This window comes from Erpetoichthys calabaricus, chromosome 17 (assembly GCF_900747795.2).
Source record: "Erpetoichthys calabaricus chromosome 17, fErpCal1.3, whole genome shotgun sequence".
Taxonomy (NCBI): domain Eukaryota; kingdom Metazoa; phylum Chordata; class Cladistia; order Polypteriformes; family Polypteridae; genus Erpetoichthys; species Erpetoichthys calabaricus.
Window position 1 is genome coordinate 72,151,792 of NC_041410.2, and position 22,359 is coordinate 72,174,150.

At 38.6% G+C, this 22,359-nt stretch overlaps 1 protein-coding gene across 2 annotated transcripts in view; it reads right to left on the reverse strand.

The window, feature by feature from the left end:
* mctp2a (multiple C2 domains, transmembrane 2a) overlaps positions 1-19,066 on the reverse strand; it is a 339,546-nt gene extending 320,480 nt beyond the window's left edge. The window contains exons 1-2 of one of the 2 annotated variants that reach the window (XM_028823595.2): positions 18,909-19,029; positions 16,733-16,880 (exon numbers count right to left, since the gene is read on the reverse strand). The gene's annotated coding sequence lies outside the window, so the exon portion shown is untranslated. Of the gene's footprint in view, positions 1-16,732; positions 16,881-18,908 lie in introns of both variants that reach the window. The other variant, XM_028823594.2, reaches the window with a different exon arrangement.
* Positions 19,067-22,359: the final 3,293 nt, after the last annotated feature.

Genomic DNA, 22,359 nt, shown 5'->3' on the forward strand with positions numbered 1-22,359 from the left:
CTCTCTCTCTCTCTTCCTGCTCCTGACAGAGGGGGTGTGAGCTGCCGCCTTCAACAGCTTTGTACCGGCGGTGCTTCGCATACTTAAAAGCCAAAAAGCCCTATTGATTTTTTTTTTGACTGCTTGCTTTGCACTCCTTTGAAAAGGAAGATATGTTTGCATTCTTTTAATTGTGAGACAGAACTGTCATCTCTGTCTTGTCATGGAGCACAGTTTAAACTTTTGAAAAAGAGACAAATGTTTGTTTGCAGTGTTTGAATAACGTTCCTGTCTCTCTACAACCTCCTGTGTTTCTGCGCAAATCTGTGACCCAAGCATGACATTCTAAAAATAACCATATAAACATATGGTTTCTACTTCGCGGATTTTCCTATTTCGTGGGTGGCTCTGGAACGCAACCCCCGCGATGGAGGAGGGATTACTGTACACATATATGCACACATATACATACAGTGGTGTGAAAAACTATTTGCCCCCTTCCTGATTTCTTATTCTTTTGCATGTTTGTCACACAAAATGTTTCTGATCATCAAACACATTTAACCATTAGTCAAATATCACACAAGTAAACACAAAATGCAGTTTTTAAATGATGGTGTTCATTATTTAGGGAGAAAAAAAATCCAAACCTACATGGCCCTGTGTGAAAAAGTAATTGCCCCCTTGTTAAAAAATAACCTAACTGTGGTGTATCACACCCAAGTTCAATTTCCGTAGCCACCCCCAGGCCTGATTACTGCCACACCTGTTTCAATCAAGAAATCACTTAAATAGGAGCTGCCTGACACAGAGAAGTAGACCAAAAGCACCTCAAAAGCTAGACATCATGCCAAGATCCAAAGAAATTCATGAACAAATGAGAACAGAAGTAATTGAGATCTATCAGTCTGGTAAAGGTTATAAAGCCATTTCTAAAGCTTTGGGACTCCAGCGAACCACAGTGAGAGGCATTATCCACAAATGGCAAAAACATGGAACAGTGGTGAACTTTCCCAGGAGTGGCCGGCCGACCAAAATTACCCCAAGAGCACAGAGACGACTCATCCGAGAGGTCACAAAAGACCCCAGGACAACGTCTAAAGAACTGCAGGCCTCACTTGCCTCAATTAAGGTCAGTGTTCACGACTCCACCATAAGAAAGAGACTGGCTAAAACGGCCTGCATGGCAGATTTCCAAGACGCAAACCACTGTTAAGCAAAAAGAACATTAGGGCTCGTCTCAATTTTGCTAAGAAACATCTCAATGATTGCCAAGACTTTTGGGAAAATACCTTGTCGACTGATGAGTCAAAAGTTGAACTTTTTGGAAGGCAAATGTCCCATTACATCTGGCGTAAAAGGAACACAGCATTTCAGAAAAAGAACATCATACCAACAGTAAAATATGGTGGTGGTAGTGTGATGGTCTGGGGTTGTTTTGCTGCTTCAGGACCTGGAAGGCTTGCTGTGATAGATGGAACCATGAATTCTACTGTCTACCAAAAAAATCCTGAAGGAGAATGTCCGGCCATCTGTTCGTCAACTCAAGCTGAAGCGATCTTGGGTGCTGCAACAGGACAATGACCCAAAACACACCAGCAAATCCACCTCTGAATGGTTGAAGAAAAACAAAATGAAGACTTTGGAGTGGCCTAGTCAAAGTCCTGACCTGAATCCAATTGAGATGCTATGGCATGACTTAAAAAGGCGGTTCATGCCAGAAAACCCTCAAATAAAGCTGAATTACAACAATTTTGCAAAGATGAGTGGGCCAAAATTCTTCCAGAGCGCTGTAAAAGACTCATTGCAAGTTATCGCAAATGCTTGATTGCGGTTATTACTGCTAAGGGTGGCCCAACCAGTTATTAGGTTCAGGGGGCAATTACTTTTTCACACAGGGCCATGTAGGTTTGGATTTTTTTTCTCCCTAAATAATAAAAACCACCATTTACAAACTGCATTTTGTGTTTACTTGTGTTATATTTGACTAATAGTTAAATGTGTTTGATGATCAGAAACATTTTATGTGACAAACATGCAAAAGAATAAGAAATCAGGAAGGGGGCAAATAGTTTTTCACACCACTGTATATATATTTAATCATGGCATTCGTAGTCTGAATTACAATCTGATTGTATGGGTGGTTATATTGCATGCAAATGCTCATTTAGACAAGCCAGATTCATTTTGGAACAAAGTGCTTTTGGACTGATGAGACAAAAATTGAGTTATTTGGTGATAACAAAAAGCGCTTTGCAAGAAAAACACCTGGTTCCATCATGCTGTGGGGTTGTGTGGCTAGTTCAGGGACTGGGGCCCTTGTTAAAGTCGAGGGTTGAATGAATTCAACCCAATATCAACAAATTCTTCAGGATAATGTTCAAGCATCAGTCATAAAGTTGAAGTTATGCAGGTGTTGGATATTCCAACAAGACAATGACCCAAAACACAGTTCGAAATCTACAAAGGCATTCATGCAGAGGGAGAAGTACAATTTTCTGGAATGGCCGTCACAGTCCCCTGACTTGAATATCATCGAAAATCTATGGGATGATTTAAAGCAGGCTGTCCATGCTCGGTAGCCATCAAATTTAACTGAACTGGAGAGATTTTGTATGGAAGAATGGTCAAAAATACCTCCATCCAGAATCCAGACACTCATCAAAGGCTATAGGAGGCATCTAGAGGCTGTTATATTGGCAAAATGAAGCTCAACTAAGTATTGATGTAATATCTCTGTTGGGGTTAGTGCTGGGCAGTATACCGGTTCATACCGAAAACCGTTTTTTATTTTTTTTATGATATGGATTTTTCTTATACCGCAACACCGGTTTAAATTGCCTAAATGACATTCGGAACGTGGCGCAGCGGGAAACTGTTCAAGTGGGGACCTTTTTCACTGCTACACCGCTAAACACAGATTTGCTGCACAGGGGCTCTTTTTCACTGCTACACCACCAAATAGGTAGCATTCCGAAACTGAACCTGACGATAAAGTTGAACATGATGAACAGAAGAACTTTTGCCGAAAAAAAGGAATCACGTCCGTTTCCTGGAGATACTTTGGTTTTAAAAGGTCGGATGTGGACCATTATGTTCAAATGTGTAAATACTGTTTCTATACTACTTGGATAATACTGCAAGCCAAGTTGTACTTGTTTTATTTGTTTTCAACACCGGTTTAAATTGCCTAAACGACGTTCGGAACGTGGCACAGCGGGAAACTGTTCAAGTGGGGACCATTTTCACTGCTACACCGCTAAACACAGATTTGTTGCACTAGGGCTCTTTTTCACTGCTACACCACCAAATAGGTAGCATTCCGAAACTGAACCTGACGATAAAGTTGAACATGATGAACAGAAGAACTTTTGCCGAAAAAAAGGAGTCACGTCATGCCTTAATCATATGGGGGCACGGCGGCGTGCCTGCCTTGCATTTGCATGTTTTTCTGGTGGGTTTACTCGGCGTGCTTCAGTTTCCTTTCAAAGTCATGTAGGATGTGGGGTTTTGTTGTGCTATATTGACCCTGCTAGTGTATGTTTTGCTTGTATTCACCCTGCGATGTTCTGGCGACTCGTTCAGAGATGGGCGCAACTGAATGGATGGCATAATTAAACATGTATAACGAAGATATTTTTAAAGTTCTGAACACTCCGTGGGCTAAGTTTATAACTAGTTTTAATTTCACAAAGATGTTTATCGTGTGGTGATTGGTTATGTGGAGAAAGAAAAAGGAAGGATAGGAACTGGGGTTTTGGTACGTCAGATACAGACAGCATGCATGCAATAAAGATAGCCCGCTCAGAAGAACATGCATTGAATTCTGTGTTCGTGTCTCCGACCAGCAGATCACAAACCCAACATTTACACAATATTTAAGTTAAACCTGTGCGATAGCTATTCATACATCCAGTTTTTTGGAGCCTTGTCACACCTGCCATAAAGTTGTCTACACTGAACATACACCTGGGGACCCCTTACTGCGAGGGAGCAGCACTACCGCCTCACTACCGTGCATGTGTAATACCTGCTTTAATGCATTTCATCATGAAAATGATATCAAGTATTTATCTTAGCATTCTAAATTTTCAGAAAGCAGGAATATCATGAAGTGAATGGATTCTGCATGGTGATCGCTGGCTTCTCTTAGTGCGGAGGAAGTCAGTTTAAGAAGCGTAGTGATTAACCACTGGGTCGGGGAACGTAACACAAAGCATTTAATGTGCTGCATTAATTTATGACGGGGTAAATTAAGTAATTGATTAAACATTGATTTTAGGAAGAAGTTTAGTTTACGACATTCTACTTTAATTATGAAGTAAACTATGAGAATAAAGTGGAAATGTCGACTTTAATCTCGACATAAATGGCGAGAATTAAGTGGAAATGTTGACTTTGTTCTCGACATATAGTTTGTTTTTTTTCTTCCCAGTATAGCTTAGCTTGAAGCAAGGTCCATATTAATGCAGTTTGCCTAAATGATGGTTCAGTTGGTAAAGATGTCATCACCAAGTTGCACTTGTTTTATTTTATTTTAATTTGGTGAATACTGTGTAATGCACCTGGGCTTGAAGTCTTGAAGTAATAGTGCAACTATCAGTAATAATACTATTATTTATTTTATTGTTATTATTTATTAGTTTAAATATTATGCAGTTTAATGATGATAATGTTGTTTAAAAAGTCACTTTAATGTGTCAGTGGACAGAGATTGTTAACATTAACAGAAAGTGTAATTGGTTTACAGAAAATATTTACTGTTTATTCCTTTTCTAAGACATATTCGGTGCAATACAATTTTTGACAAGCACTACTGGATATTTTACTAAGTCTAAATGCCTCTTTGTATGGTTGAAAGTATGTTGTCAAAATTATAGTTTGTTTTTGTAAAATTTGTTCAATAAAAAGGTTCTATATTTTGACTGCATCTGTCATACAATGTGATACCTTCTCCATTAGTGCCACCCCCTTGAAAACTATCACTTTATGGGGCAATGCAAAACTGTATTAATACTTGTGTGCACATTAAAAAATTTTTTTTGTACAATGTACAATACTCTTGACAGTGGAATAGGTAATTCTTAGCCAGTAATTGCAGTGGAAAATGTGCTTAACATCCACTCATGCATGGGGAAAAAAATACCGTCGAATACCGTGAAACCGGGATAATTTAGAAAAATACCGTGATATAGAATTTTGGTCATACCGCCCATCCCTAGTTGGGGTGACCAAATTTATGCACCGGTCTAATTTCGTTATGATGCATATTGCATATTTTCTGTTAATCCAATAAACTTAATGTCATTGCTGAAATACTACTGTTTCCATTAGGCACGTCATATAGTAAAAGGAAGTTGCTACTTTGAAAGCTCAGCCAATGATAAACAAAAATCCAAATAATTAAGAGGGGTTCCCAAACTTTTTCATATGACAATGTTAAATTGCTCAGAAATTGTAATACATCGTACAGCTTTAAAGCATCACAAACATACTATCTTTCCAACTGCCTAATTTCACACTGTAGCACAACGCCACTGAATAACCACAAAAATCTTTAAGCATTCATTGATCTTGAAGAAAATATCAATTTATATACAAATATATATGCAAAGTTCCACGAATGGAAATTGGATTTAGAGGGTATAATTTGACCTCTAAAATTATAAGGGCATGCTCATAGATAAAATTCATGGATATTTGCAAGACTGCGGTGGGTTGGCACCCTGCCTGGGATTGGTTCCTGCCTTGTGCCCTGTGTTGGCTGGGATTGGCTCCAGCAGACCCCCGTGACCCTGTGTTCGGATTCAGCGGGTTGGAAAATGGATGGATGGATGGATATTTGCAAGATATATTAGAAAGTACATACTTATTTTCGATGCATAAAATAGTTATTGTTAAGTAACTATAAAGTACTGACAAGAAGACAGAATATTTTCTTGAATTTTTATTTAGAAGTCTCCATGGGTCAAGCAATTTTTCATTCTTAATAAGCTGTCTGACGGTTTCAGTTGTTCAGGACTTATTGTATTGGATTTAACACAGAATTAAAGAGTCTCAAGCCATTATAAGAATAAGTGCAAACTGAGAACTAATGCAAATACTTTAAGAATGAATTCTGTAACATTCATATTGCACATGTTACCCAGAATTAATACAGAGGATGAAACATTAACAAATTTCAAAACATAACATGTACTTCCAGTCCTGCATTTTAGGAACTTATTTATTTAATAAAAATGTAACTATTTGAAGAGAATGAGATATATTTTTTAATTAATCATTTAAGCATAAAACAGCATAACAGTTACATCCCTCTTTTCCCTGTCTGTTGTTAGATTATCTCAAAAGTAAATGTTCTTTAAAAACAAACAACTTAAATTCCTAACAGAAAGAGCTTTATAATTTTCTAGAACAAATAAAGTTTATGTTAAGTTTTTCATCACCTGGTTAAACCTAAGATTTAGAAGCATGATCTCCTTTATATTAAATGGTACAACATTGGTCAATGCACATGTCGATTTTCTTAAACACCATAGTTCATCACAGGGTTAGAGGGAGAAGGAAGCCTACTCTGGCAGCTACAGGGACAGGCAGGAATTAACACTGGACAGTCCATCACAGGTACCATTAATACACACAAACCCATACTTGCTCACCATTGCAGCACCAATTAACCTAAGAAAAACATCTTTGGGATTTGGGAGGAAATCAGTACACCCCATAAAAATTCCACAAAGGTACAGACCTGATCCCTGAAGATCTCTTGTAATTTACTCTTGCAGTATTCAATTAATTTTCTTCAGTCAGTTCATTAAAAAATATATATTTTTGGGTATTTTCTAAAATGGTAAAAGCCATTTCATTTAGACATACAAGCTGCTCAAATGACAGCTGTGTATTTTACCAAAGATCCTGCAGGGCAAGATTAGGAGAGGTGTGGTGGTACTGCACATAGGCGTGTGTTGCTTTCATAAAAGAATAAAAAGAAAAGCATTAAGACTACTTGCGCATATCTGTAGTGTGACGTAAGACATGCATCAAGCAAGGAAGGACCAAAGATTTTGGAATGTAAGCCAGATTGCTTGGCAGACAGTGGGAAGAAGAACCTGCTGATGCTTGTTGTAAGCAGTTGATTCACCCTGGCAGTGCAACTGGCTCCTGGTATTGGTTAAGTATATATAAAACTTATCTAAATTTGTGAGAGAAGTGTAACTGGACTTGTAACACCACACTTAAGTAGTACAACTCTAAATGGTACAAACCAGCCATCAAACATCTTAGAGGTCAGGAAAAAGACTGCTGTGTTTTGAAAGAAATAAACAAACAAACAAACAAACAAAACCTTAAGACATATACTATTTTGTATTAATGTTTTCATTTAAATTGGCACCTTTCTTTCCCTGTGATGTTCACTTGAAGCTGTGCTTGCAATGTATCTGTAATGCTTCAGTTACCATATGGATTATACTTTATGCTTGTACGTGACACAGAACTGAAATATTACATTTAAGTAAAAGGCAACAGATTTAAACACAGTCACAAATTAATCAAAAATATCTAATTCTCTGGTAGTTGTGAAGTATCTCTTTCATGTGAAGCAATTAGATTGCCTATAAACAGTGTTATCAAATACAGTACTAGTAGAAATCTTTCTCTCCGGACTACTTCCAAGAAAATGGATAAACATGATGTAGTCAATAAATCTAATGGCTTGGTACCTCCTTTATTATGGTATAAAGAGCTTCATGAGACTGATCACCCACAAATTTACTTCAGCAAATATAAATTTGTAGAGTAAATGAGAAATATGGAGAGTGTTTAATTGAAAAAACTAAAAAGCACTCAAGAAACATATGGACATTGCATCTATTCTGGTTAACAAGTAACATTATTATTTTTCTTAATATCAAAAAAATTTAAGTTTTCTAACACACACAATATCAATAGAAAATTAACATTTACTTCAATATACAGTGGAACCTTGGTTCACGAACGTCTCTAAACACGTACAAATCGGGTTACGACCAAAAAGTTTGCCAAACTTTTGCATCTGTTCACAACCACACACTCGGTATACAAACAAGCCAGTTTCCCTTTCGGTTTGTGCATGCTGATGATTTCCGCACTTGTTCAGTCTCTCCCTGTGCAGCGAGTAAAAGAGAGAGAGAGAGAGAGAGCTGGCTGCATAAAGCTGAGAAGGCAGTTAAAGAATGCACCGGGCTTGTTTTTAAAGAGACTGATTCAAGCATTGTTTTAACCTCGTTGTATTTAATGAAGACTTTTTTCTATTGGATTTTAACTATCCACTTCACTTCTGTTTACAGCAATCGGTTCGTAGCGTGCATTGTTACTTTTCTTGGTTGTTTATTAAATTACGGATTTTACAAATGTTCATTTCTTTCTCTGTGTTTAAAACTCATTAAAAAAAAAAAGTGTTTACAGCGATCAGTTCATAGCGCTATAGCACGAACTCTTGCAATGCTAGTTTTCTCTGTTGTTCAAGGTTTTCTCAGTATTAAATAAAACTCCTCAAATACATTGTGAGCATGGGGGCTATTCGCACCCCTACAGGATACGGCCGCTCCTCAAAAAACGCTGCAAGACTATCTTCACATTGATCCCTTCCTTGCTGGGCTTACTTGTGGCTGCTTTTATCAAGCGATATGCTTCCCGCACGGTGCTTCGCATACTTAAAAGATCAAACAGCATGTATTGATTTTTGATTGTTTGCTTCTCTCTCTCTCTCTCGCTCTGACATTCTCTGCTCCTGACAGAGGGGGTGTGAGCAGAGGGGCTGTTTGCACACTGGCCTAGAGGATACGGACGCTCCTCTAAAAAATGCTGAAAGACTACCTTCACATTGCTCTCTTCCTTGCAGCTGCTTTGTCCGGCGGTGCTTCGCATACTTAAAAGCCCAAACAGCCCTATTGATTTTTGACTGTTTGCTTCTCTCTCTCTCTCTGACATTCCTTGCTCCTGACTCGCACTCCTTTGAAGAGGAAGATATGTTTGTGTTCTTTTAATTGTGAGATGGAACTGTCATCTCTGTCTTGCCATGGAGCACAGTTTAAACTTTTGAAAAAGAGACAAATGTTTGTTTGCACTGTTTGAATAAAGTTCCTGTCTCTCTACAACCTCCTGTGTTTCTGTGCAAATCTGTGACCCAAGCGTGACAATATAAAAATAACCATATAAACATATGGTTTCTACTTCGCGGATTTTCACCTTTTGCGGGGGGTTCTGGAATGCAACCCCCGCGATCGAGGAGGGATTACTGTATTCCAAAAGATAAAATAAATCACAACAGATTTCAAACGGAAAAAAAAATACCAATACAATTTAAAAACACCAAACCTACCAAAACTGTATGTTAGTTGGGTATTACTTTTTTGAAACTTAAGAGTGTAAATTAAATAAATACAGTTCTAGACTGACCTTAACCAAAAATAGCAGATTCACCAAATTTGTAGGTTAATTGATTTCTCCAGTAAAAGGTCTAAGGGAGCCTTTAAGAATAAATATTTTCAAAATTTTCCAATGTGTTGAATAACAACATTTTAAGAATAAATAACAATAAAAATCTACTAAAAGTTACTGGTAACATTCTCTTTTGTATTATGGTTCTAAATAAACTCAAATTGAGTTGGTTCACAGCGTGAATACTTAAATCCACTCTTGGCCAAAGTCCCGGAAGTGTTGTTTAATGGAAACTAGAGCATCCACGGGCGCTGCTGCCTCGCAGTAAGGAGACCTGGGGTTGCTTCCCGGGTCCTCCCTGCGTGGAGTTTGTAAGTTCTCCCCGTGTCTGCTCTGGTTTCCTCCCACAGTCCAAAGACATGCAGGTTAGGTGCATTGGCGATCCTAAATTGTCCCTAGTGTGTGCTTGGTGTGTGGGTGTGTGCCCTGCAGTGGGTTGGCACCCTGCCTGGGATTTGTTCCTGCCTTGCGCCCTGTGTTGGCTGGGATTGCCTCCAGAAGACCCCATTGACCCTGTGTTAGGATATAGCGGGTTGGATAATGGATGGATAGATACAGCATCCACATTGCCCAAGATGGAAACAGCCACACAGAACCGCCATGTGGGTTTACCATTCTCAAGGTAAAAGATGATGGTTTTGTGTTACACCATTAGCGTGCCAAATATGGATGGAAGATATCCCCACAGATTATACTTTAGCAACAAAAACTGGCTCTCAAGATGTGGAATATAACTCCCCCAATGTAGTAACAACTGGACTTTTTTTTTTTAGGAATATAAAAATATTGGCCTGAAATAGTTTTACTAAACTTTAGTGAACACTGCTGACCAGACAAGACTTCTCTTACAAGAGTGGTCTATACTCTGCTACTCTGGAACTTCCTCACCCATTATTCCTGGGCAGTACCCTTTACGAAGTAAAAATTTACAACTACAGTACAACCACCATCATTATAACTTTTTTTTCCCCCCAATGTTTCTTGTTGAAGGTAGTTGCAGCAACATGCTGAGCAAAGCTGACCAGGCCCAGGTCCCTGTTGTTTGAAGCAACTTTCTCTGGAACTACACTGGAAACACCTGATGTTCCAGGGACTATCAAGAGGTGCAATCTGTGACCTGGGTCTGCTTCTCTGTGTTCTACCAATTGGCCATGCTTGTATACCTACTGTGGGAGGTACCTAGGTTACATCCTAAAGATACACTCAAACTACATTGACTGGTTCCACTCAATTCAGAGAAGTAACTATTCTACTCAGAGAGACTTCTGTATTGTCAAGCTCCTCATCCTCTCATGGACAATGAGCTCAGCAAAACTCTGCAGAACCTAATTTTGACTGCTTACACTTGTGATCTCATTTGTTCTGTGACCATCTAGAGCTTATGAGTATAAGCAAAAATGGAGACCAGTAAATCAACAGCATTATCCATAGTCTAAGATCCCTTCATCACTACAGTTCCAAGTAAAGTACATATAACTTGGGCCACTGCACAAGTAATTCTCATAATCACATTAATCCTCACCTAGAAACGTGACCCAGAAGTACCTGAACTCATCCACTAGGGGCAGATTCTCACCCCTTACCTACAGGGTATTTGCCAGACTCTTCCAGGAGAGGATCACGACTTCACATAAGGAGGTCCTAATTCCCACCTGGGCCGCATCAATCTCAGCTATGAACCATTTTATTGTGTACCAGAAAATGTAGTGTGATGAGGATCAAGAAAGATCTTAAATGCACATATCAAGAACCCAAATCTCCAATGGATTTTGAGATTTAGTCCATTAAAATCATGGCTAAAATTAAGTCTCAATGCAATTCCAAGTATGCAAACAGAACTCTTGTTCCACATATAGAGGTATGGAATGGCACTCAGTAGCAGCAAAAGAAACCCATACTTATGGGGCACTTTCCACAAGATATCACTCAGACATAAGCTTTACCTAAGCCCACAAGCATATATAGACAATACTGGCAAATTTCCATGTTCCCACAATTATCTGTGCAAGGAAAAGAGTCGGTCCACTGCTCTACAGCCAGAATGGAGCCCACAGTTGCACCACCTGAATCTTGTGACACCCTGTGTAGTGGAAAAGATGTCACTAGACTACACACTGGACATCTTGTAGCTTGGGACCAATCAGGATTATAATTGAAAGGTATTAGACAGGGAGGCACAAACACAAAAATATTGTATTGCAAAATCAGAAGTGGGTTTTATTTACAGGTGCACGGAAAACAGTATCAGGTGGTTTCTTTTTACATAGTCCTCACTGCAACTGACACACGAAACACAGAAGCAATGTCCCCAAAAATAGTGAAACTGTAGATTTACAATGAGCATTGCATACAACTTAAGGAACAAGCTGCTATGCTTAATGTACTATTAAGATTAGCTACACAAAATGTTCACTCATCACCACAACTGAGTCAAAAGACAATCCCTGTAGGCAAGAAGTGAATTTTATACTGGGCAGTGTAACATCCAACAAATCCTGCATCATGACACTCCCCTCTTCCAATTGTGGCTGATGCAGGTGCGTTCTGCTTACGTGTTACATCCCACCCCTGCAAGGGCTATATTAAATTACATGGTTTCTTCATGTACGTACGTGAGTCAGCAAGCATACCCACTAGTGCTGGGCGGTATACCGGTTCATACCGAAAAGCGTTTTTTATTTTTTTTAATGATATGGATTTTTCTTATACCGCAACACCGGTTTAAATTGCCTAAACGACATTCAGAACGTGACGCAGCGGGAAACTGTTCAAGTGGGGTCCTTTTTCACTGCTACACCGCTAAACACAGATTTGTTGCACAGGGGCTCTTTTTCACTGCTACTCCACTAAATAGCTAGTGGTAGTGTAGGTATTGCGCAGTGAAAATGGACAGAGAACATTCCGAAACTGAAGCTGACGATAAAGTTGAACATAATGACACAGAAGAACTTTTGCCAAAAAAAAAAGGAATCACGTCCATTTCCTGGAGATACTTTGGTTTTAAAAGGTCGGATGTGGACCATTATGTTCAAATGTGTAAATACTGTTTCTATACTACTGGATAATACTGCAAGCCAAGTTGTACTTGTTTTATTTGTTTTCAACACAGTGTAATTTACCTGGGTACTGTATAATAGTGTGATGACATGTTGACTTTATTCTCGACATTTCCACTTTAATGTCGACGCTTATGACGAGAATAAAGTCGACATGTTGACTTTATTCTCAACATTTCTATTTTATTCTTGCCGTTTATGTCAAGATTAAAGTCGACATGTTGACTTTATTCTCGAAATTTGTCATTAAAGTAGAACATCGTAAACTAAACTTCATCATAAAATGAATATTTAATTTACTAGATTTTCTCAAACCCTGTCAGAAGTTATATAGCACATTAAATGCTTTGTGTTAAGTGTTCCCCGAGCTTCTTAAACTGACTTCCTCTTGCACTAAGAGGAGGCGCCGGCAGCGATCGCCACACAGAATACATTCACTTCATGATATTCCTGCTCTCTGAACATTTAGAATGCTAAGATAAATACTTGATATAATTTTCATGGTGAAATGCATTAATCATGTGCGGGCATGGCGGCGTGGAAGTTGCACTGCTGCCTCACAGCAAGGGTGTCTCGGATGTACCCTGCCTTGCATTTGCATGTTTTTCTGGTGGGTTTACTCGGCGTGCTTCAGTTTCCTTTCAAAGTCATATAGGATGTGGGGTTTTGTTATGCTATATTGACCCTGCTAGTGTATGTTTTGCTCATATTCACCCTGCGATGTACTGGCGACTCGTTCAGGGATGGGCGCAACCCTGAATGGATGGCATAATTAAACATGTATAACGAAGATTTTTTTAAAGTTCTGAACACTCCGTGGGCTAAGTTTATAACTAGTTTTAATTTCACAAAGATGTTTATCATGTGGTGATTGGTTATGTGGAGAAAGAAAAAGGAAGGATAGAAACTGGGGTTTTGGTACGTCAGATAGAGACAGCACGCGTGCAATAAAGAAAGCCTGCTCAGAAGAACATGCATTGAATTCTGTGTTCGTGTCTCCGACCACCAGATAACAAACCCAACATTTACACAATATTTAAGTTAAACCTGTGCGATACCCATTCATACATCCAGTTTTTTGGAGCCTCGTCACACCTGCCATAAAGTTCTCTACACTGAACATACACCTGGGGACCCCTTACTGCGAGGGAGCAGCACTACCAACTCACTACCGTGCATGTTTAATACCTGCTGAAATGCATTTCATCATGAAAATGATATCAAGTATTTATCTTAGCATTCTTAAATTTTCAGAAAGCAGGAATATCATGAAGTGAATGGATTCTGTATGGTGATCGCTGTCTCCTCTTAGTGCGGAGGAAGTCAGTTTAAGAAGCGTAGTGATTAACAACTGGGTCGGGGAACGCAACACAAAGCATTTAATGTGCTACATTAATTTATGACAGGGTTTGACAAAATATAGTAAATTAAACATTGATTTTAGGAAGAAGTTTAGTTTACGACATTCTACTTTAATTATGAAGTAAACTATGAGAATAAAGTGGAAATGTCGACTTTAATCTCAACATAAACGGCGAGAATAAAGTGGAAATGTTGACTTTATTCTCGACATATAGTTTGTTTTTTTTCTTCTCTGTGTCCGTATTGTTTTTTTTCTTCACCGTGGCCCTAATATGATTCCGTAGGGCTATACCATAAATAGTATTATAAATGCAAGTTGCAGGTTTATTATTTATGCATATAGCTTAGCTTGAAGCATGGTCCATATTAATGCAGTTTGCCTAAATGATGGTTCAGCTGGTAAAGATGTCTTCACCAAGTTGCACTTGTTTTATTTTATTTTAATTTGGTGAATACTGTGTAATGCACCTGGGCTTAAAGTCTTGAAGTAATAGTGCAACTATCAGTAATAATACTATTATTTATTTTATTGTTATTATTTATTAGTTTAAATATTATGCAGTTTAATGATGATAAAGTTGTTTAAAAAGTCACTTTAACGTGTCAGTGGACAGAGATTGTTAACATTAACAGAAAGTGTAGTTGGTTTACAAAAAATATTTGCTATTTATTCCTTTTCTAAGACATATTCAGTGCAATACAACTTTTGACAAGCACCTCTGGATATTTTACTAAGTCTAAATGCCTCTTTGTATGGTTGAAAATATGTTGTCAAAATTATAGTTTAAGTTTTTGCAAAATTTGTTCAATAAAAAGGTTCTATATTTTGATTGCATCTGTCATGCAATGTGATCCCTTCTCCATTAATGCCACCCCCTTGAAAACTATCACCTTATGGGGCAATGCAAACCTGTATTTGGAATAGGTTATTCTTAGCCAGTAATTGCAGTGGAAAATGTGGTTAACATCCACTCATGCATGGGGAAAAAAATACAGTCGAATACCGTGAAACCGGGATAATTTAGAAAAATACCGTGATATAGAATTTTGGTCATACCGCCCGCCCCTAATACCCACAATGTGTTTCAGCCAGGCAAGCTGATACATTCTCCCGACTTACTTTTATAAGTTGCTTTTTTGTAACTTTCATCTCAGGATCCCCTTCTCTGAAATAATAGATGCATTATTCTAATGGGGGGGGCGGCACGGTGGCACAGTGGGTAGCGCTGCTGCCTCGCAGTTGGGAGACCTGGGGACCTGGGTTCGCTTCCCGGGTCCTCCCTGCGTGGAGTTTGCATGTTCTTCCCGTGTCTGCGTGGGTTTCCTCCGGGCGCTCCGGTTTCCTCCCACAGTCCAAAGACATGCAGGTTAGGTGGATTAGCGATTCTAAATTGGCCCTAGTGTGTGCTTGGTGTGTGGGTGTGTTTGTGTGTGTGTCCTGCGGTGGGTTGGCACCCTGCCCGGGATTGGTTCCTGCCTTGTGCCGTGTTGGCTGGGATTGGCTCCAGCAGACCCCCGTGACCCTGTGTTCGGATTCAGCGGGTTGGAAAATGGATGGATGGATGGATGGATGGATGGATGGATTAACCTAATGATCCACACTTCTTACTTTGCCACAGCAGATGACTATGAAGAAGCTTGCATTTTTACCAGGCACAGGTGAAGTCCAGTAGGCCTTTCCTGAACCCATGTATGCCCAGCTGTCAGTGTCACACACAGCAGTTCTGCTGGAGCAAAGTTAAAATATTCATAGAAGTGTGCACGCTCGCACTTTAGATGGTATAAAACAGTAAGTGCCTTTACTGTCCTGAGTATAAACTGTTTTATACTGGTCTTAGAAACTTTTCCTTCTAAATGGTAATACATGGCAGGTTTCAACTATTGGCTAGAATCACCATTTACCAGCCTAAGGCTTTCCTCCGCGTTGACCACGACCACCATCTGCCAATTCCCTCCTGCCTCCACCTGTCATTAGACAACTGATGAGTCACATTAGCCAAAACCTCCCCACTGTATCCAGTAGGCTTGACTAAAAATTATTGATTTTCCAATTAATCATTATTTTTCACTTAAATGATTCAATATCAATTCTTAAAATTTCAAAAATCAGTCTAGTGAAAGTCTATCCTGCTCAATTACTATATGTAGATTTGTGTTTATCGTTCTCCCCCCCCCCCCCCCATCTAATCCAGTAGAAGTCACTAATGCACCTGTTAAAGCGTTCTACTGAAAAAAGCACTTTACTATCTTGTCTATAATAAGAAGGGTTCGCCTATAGATAGGACTTCATTAAATAATGTGTCCTCCTCAAATGAAATTAGTGCCTACACTTAAATCAGATGTGTAGACTTCAGACGGTGCTTTGGTAAAGAACTGGATAAAAGCAAAATCCATATGTAAGCTGTGCAGCTCAGAAGTATTGTAAAACAACAATTTTGAGAAATCATTTATCCTGACATCACCCAGGATAAATGTAATCTCAGTCGACATCCAAGTCAAGTACAGCCTAAACAATCTACACTGGAGACAGTGGGTAGCTCCAAGCTTCCATTTTATTTTTTTTGGGAATGAGGCAAACTATCTACAGCAGTTTTTCTGTAAAGATAGGATACTCTGTACCATTGTTGAAAATGAGAGGTTTTGTCCAATGATACAGGTTTTTGAATTGCTACATCAAACAGAAAGCAAATGAGTGAAGTTATTGTACCTAGTCTTTGTGAATATCTTAAGCTAAGCATTGCCACGTCTTTTAGGTCAGAATAGAGAGTAGCCCTAATTTGCGACAGTTGAACATCCAGGGCAGTAGATTCCTATGTGACGAATCACATGTCACTGCATTAGAAAAGAAGGCGCACCTGTGGAGGATGTGCAGTCACACTGGGAGCAACATTGCTACCAACGCAGTATGCAGAGCTGCTGAGATGGCTGACTGGCTGTTGTTCCAAAAACCTCTGTAGCATTTCTAATGCGCTGATCCATCATGGGACTGCATCAATCTCAAGTCTGTGTGTTAGAAAGTTCAATAAAGAAGAGTTACTTTTTGGGAATGTACACATGCTATAAAATGTTTTCAGGAAATGCTGAATTTCCAGAAACTGTTGCATTTCTTATTTCATCAAGTCATTGTTTAGGTCTGGAGCCCTGCCTAACCAGGTAAAGAAAATTTGGCTTCATGAGAGGCAAACAGGCAGAAACCCCCATGTTTTGGCTCCTAAACGTGTTATTTGTTTTATTTTGCAAGTATTTCTAAACTTCTTTACTGCTTTTGATTCTATTTTGCAAATGGTTAATACAGTCTATATATTATTTTGAAGTCCTATTGTTTACTAATTTTATTAGATCACAGACAATGCTCTACAAAACATTTTAAGACACTATCTTCTTCAAAGTACAAGTAATTTAAGCAAGAGTAGGATAATTGGCTAATACAGCCTAGCCTGTAACATCCGAGTTAAAAGTCAATGGCGCATAAAGTTGTTTACACATGTCAGTAGATAAACACTGCCTGTTTCAATGTTGTGTTTGCAGATTAAAAAAAAAGATCATTCCCATAATATGCAGTATTTTTTCCACAGGTGTTTTCCATATGCTTGTTTCTATCTCAACTATGGTAATATTTAGAAATCCTTTTAATGCACAAATGACAATGCAAAATTAGAGCAGTGCCAACACTTTAACTTGGACATCCTGTTTGCCTGATAATATCAATTTCCATTTCACTGCATTGGCATGCAAAGCTGCATAAGGAAAGCACAAGATGTATGTAGTTCAACAACATCAGAATTCCCATGGATTACCCAAGTATACTTAAGCTATTTTACTAACAAACAATAAAACTACATTTTGAAAAATAACAGATTCGATGTTTGCAAAGGTATAAAAAACCTAAAACATTCATCATTTTTTCATTACAAGTAAGAGAGCTCCTGATGCAAAACGAAAAAGCTTAGGAATATCAAACACATAGAAGATCTTTTCTGCTTTCTTGTGTGTAATTGGAAGCTCAAACCCCAAATCATCAGTTAGTCCTACATTTATGGATGGATGTGTTATTGGCAAGTTTTTGTTGCAGTCATTCTGACTATTACAAAAAAAAAACAAAAAAAAAAAAACAACCCCGATCATGAATGCATGAATGTAAAACCAACTCATTGTTTAACTGGGTTGCTGATTTAGTGCGATAGTGATTAACGCCGCTACCTTTTTGACCAAGCATCCTAGATTTGAATATCAAATTGGACATTGTTGCTCTGGGGTTTTAATATTCTCTGTGTTTTCCTCTGGGGGGGTACTTCTCACAACTTCAAAGTGCTAACTGAATTACAGGCCACTGTGAGAAAGTGAAAATTTCAAAAGCAGTTACAATTATATATTACCCTCAAACTTGTTGCACGTGATGAAAATCTGTAAGGAAGAACAAGATGTGTATTATACCAGATTGTTCAATGCATTTTCCCCTAAAATCAAAAAACTTCCTTGACGTTTGAGGATGCTAAAACTCATCCCACCCTCTTATCTAAAATACAAGATGCATAAAAATGTGTGATTAGCCAAGCAATTGATGTCATCACAGACTCAAACCAGCTACAGATTTCCAGATCTACTGCAACGAACACCTGCGGCCAAGTTTGTCAACTCGTCCTTTTTTTTTTTTTTGACATGCTCTTCAACAATACCACACTTTGGCAATTCTACATTAGCTGTTTTCTCAAGGCGTGCACGCCTGACATCTGGCCTTTTGATATGATTGTACACAGCATCAAATGGCCACCTCCTCACTTTTACACCTTTAAATGAATGTCTCTCTCTTTCTCTTTTTCTCTCTCTCTGCGGCCGCGACTCCAGCATGTCCACCGTAATTGATAAGTACCAAAATGTCTACAAAACAAACGGCTGTGCGAAGAAACGACTACTTCAAGAGGCAAGAAAAAAAACGCAAAGCGTGGCGCCCAGAAACACTACCAGGTAGAAAAGGACATGCATGGGCGCAAACAGCGAACTCCCGCCGTGCTCCACTTCACTCCGACTTACCTGCAGTTGGAGCTTCTCATGTCCGGAAAGTAGATACGGCGTCACCTTTACAGTCTTCAAACTACCAGACAGCGCTCCAGAGCTTTTTCGGTACAAACTCATCAACGAACGCACTTCCTCATTACGCACAGGGAACAGACGTGTAAAACCTAAAGTGAGCATTTCAAGGGGAGGTCCCCGCACAAGCCCAAAGGCGGTGCGACAGAGAGAAGGGCTGTCAGAAATGAAGCCACACACGTGAATATGATCGCCTCCTGTGCCCACAGCGGGGGTCATTAACATCGGACGGGAAGAAAGCCGCGGAAAAAAGTTACGTGCAGGACGGAATGAGAGACCTCCGAAACCTGGACTCGAGTTTGGAAAGGCGGCCTGATGACGTGCACTGGCCTCGGTTAGTGCATTACAGAAATACCAGCATTGTAAGTACAAAAACGGCTACTGGCAAAAGTTTATTTTGAGTTTATTAGCACCAACTAACAAATAAAGTTGGCTAGGCTGTGCTGGAGATTTAATAAAGTTTTGGTGCCCCACCACCCACCCCCGTCTTTATAAATGTGTCATCAATCATAAATGCCAACTACACCCCAAAGGGGAATATCTGTCTTTAAGAAAAATGTAAGCATATTAAAAATTAAAGTTTTCCAACTGTCTTCAAAGTCAAAGTGAACTTTATTGTCATCTCAACCATATACAAGTATACAGATAGACGAAATTGCGAAGCTCAGGGTCCACAGTGTAACAACATGACGTGCAAATAATAATTTACAAATAGAATTAAAATACAAACAAGACAATACAAAGAAGTAGCATCAATATTGATGTGTAAGATATGTAATATAATAAATAAATAATAGATATAGATAATACAGAGATTATCAGTGTATGATAATAGTTGTTTAAGACGTGTAAATAATGACAGGTCAGGATGTTCCACAGCAGAAGGATAACAAGAGTGTCAAAATACTTAAAGGTCAGTAGGAGATTTTTTTCAGTTCTTCTCTACATGCACACTCGTCTTTGCAGGACAGTGGCTTTTACTTATAATAATAATAAAAAAAAAAAAAACATTTAGGGGTTTTAAGTACCAGTGCTAGAAGGTGTCCCTGTCTGAGATATTCAGTGACCTGCACAACATCCATCAACTTACGTTTATTGCTACTTATAATACTTCAGTAAAAACAGACCACATAATTACAAATAGAAAAAGCAGAAAATTGTGTGTAAATATGTGTGCAAATATATATATATATATATATATATATATATATATATATATATATATATATATATAAAATAATGACACTGTACGACCATGAGCAGGTCACTTCACCTGTTTGTGCTCCAATTATAAAAACGAAAGAAATGGAACCAAGTGTCTCTCAGATGTTGTTAGCCACCTTGGATAAAGATGTCAGCCAAATAAGTACATAATATTTACATGAACGTAATACAGAAATTTTGATGAAAAAGAAACAGACATCATGCAAACAAAAATCCAATTAAGAGAGAAACATCTAATGAAAATTAAGGAAAAAAAATCTATAATGTTTTAGGGGAAAATAACTAAACTAAAATAAGGGGGAAAGGAGGGTCTTATTGCTACCTTATAAGTCAAGGCTGGGCTAAGCTAAATCACCTTAGCCACTTTCCGTCTCCCAGATTGCTGTGTTCCATTTGAACTGGGAAGTCGGAATTGCAGAGCTTCCAGCAGAAAGTTTCAACTGGAATGCCACCACAAGTCAGATTTCCTACTCTGAAGTCAGCAGAGCCTCACCGTCCCCAACTTTAAATGTTGCATTCCATTTAGCTCTGATGTTGGAGCTGGGAGCGACTATACACCCGAGTTGAACGGGTTCCAGTAAAACATTGAGAAAACCCATATGGACTCCTCCATGAAAGCATTTGTTGTGCTTGTTCATTTTAAATACAGACAACTAGTGAACAGCCGATTGCGTGGTATTTTGTGCATTCAAAAACAGTGGCAAAATGTCCACAGATAGAATTTGGACAGTACTGTAAAAACGAACTTAAGTCTCAAACAAAAATTGAGTACAGGTTTTATCGTGGATCCGCCTGAACTGTTGATCTCTTTTTGGTCATGTGTCATATCTAGCAAGATATATACAAACTACCCCACAGAATCAAAGTGGTTAACTTTTCAATAATGTGTAGACTGCATATCTTCCAAGAATTAGGTTGTATTGTATTTAGATTTGTTTATTCTGTTTAAACCACCATAATAGGCCTGATCAGCAGCAATGATGAGACACGCTTATAAGAAAGGTTTACCTGCTGTCTGTGTGGTGCCAGGACAGCAATCTTGCCTTTAATGTCATCAGAACCTAGGAGATGGATGTAGACGTCAGTAAGGAAAATGCACACTACTCTGTATCTTCATTTGAAAACTGATGAGGAGATGGTTATCTCAGATGAACTGAAATGAGCACAGCACATTTCAGCTGTTGGCAAGATGTTTCACCAAGGCCGATACATCCTCTGACATCTGAGGAAACTGCAGATTTCTCCATTTGTTTTCACTAACCTCTAAGGTTCACTGCAGAGCCCATGCTATCCCTGAGCTGCATCATATCCTGAGACGACATCTGCTCATCTCACAAACATAAAGCGCTGCAATGGCTGGTGAAGGTGGCACAAACTATTACTGGCACTCAGCCGTTGTTTGTTTAAGACATATATAACACAAGCTACATAAAAAAGAACAGTAAAATTTAAGAGGCAGCCATCCTGCATAATTGTTTTTCTCACTCATTCTATGTGTACTTTTTTTGGTTGTATGCCTTTGTTGGCATTGTGGTGTTGTCTCTATTCTGAGCAAACATACAAGTAAGACTTTCATTATCCTATACACACAATATACAATGTACACATGACAATAAATTTGAACTTAACTATAAACCTGCGTTCAATCAATAAATGAAAATAAAACCACTCACAATATTAACCCATACTTATATATGTTTAGTGATAGGAAATTCAAAATCAGTTCAAGTTACTGCACCTTAAAAATAGTTTGTTGAACAGGGTAAGGCGATGTCTTGCATACTGACATATCTTCATGTTTGTTCTCCTAATTAAACTAACACCCCATTTCTGCCTTCTGAATCATTTTCGTTTGTTATTCAGATTCTTGCCCAAGGTGGTGAGTCATTTATCTTCCGTGGAGCGTTCTGAGTTGTTGCTATGAAAAGCACCATACCAGTAGTTTTCTGCTGTTCATAGTCTCATACCTGTATATAAAAATTGATTTACATTATTTGTATTCTGCCCTAAATGCTACTGGTTAAATATATTGTCCAAGAACACAGTACACAGCAAACTTGATTATTTATACATTTTTAAAACAAAAAAATAACTAGCATTCTAATGTGAGTTTGTATAGCATACCTAAAAAAAATGTTCCTTAAACATATTATTGCTTCAGGACATTGAA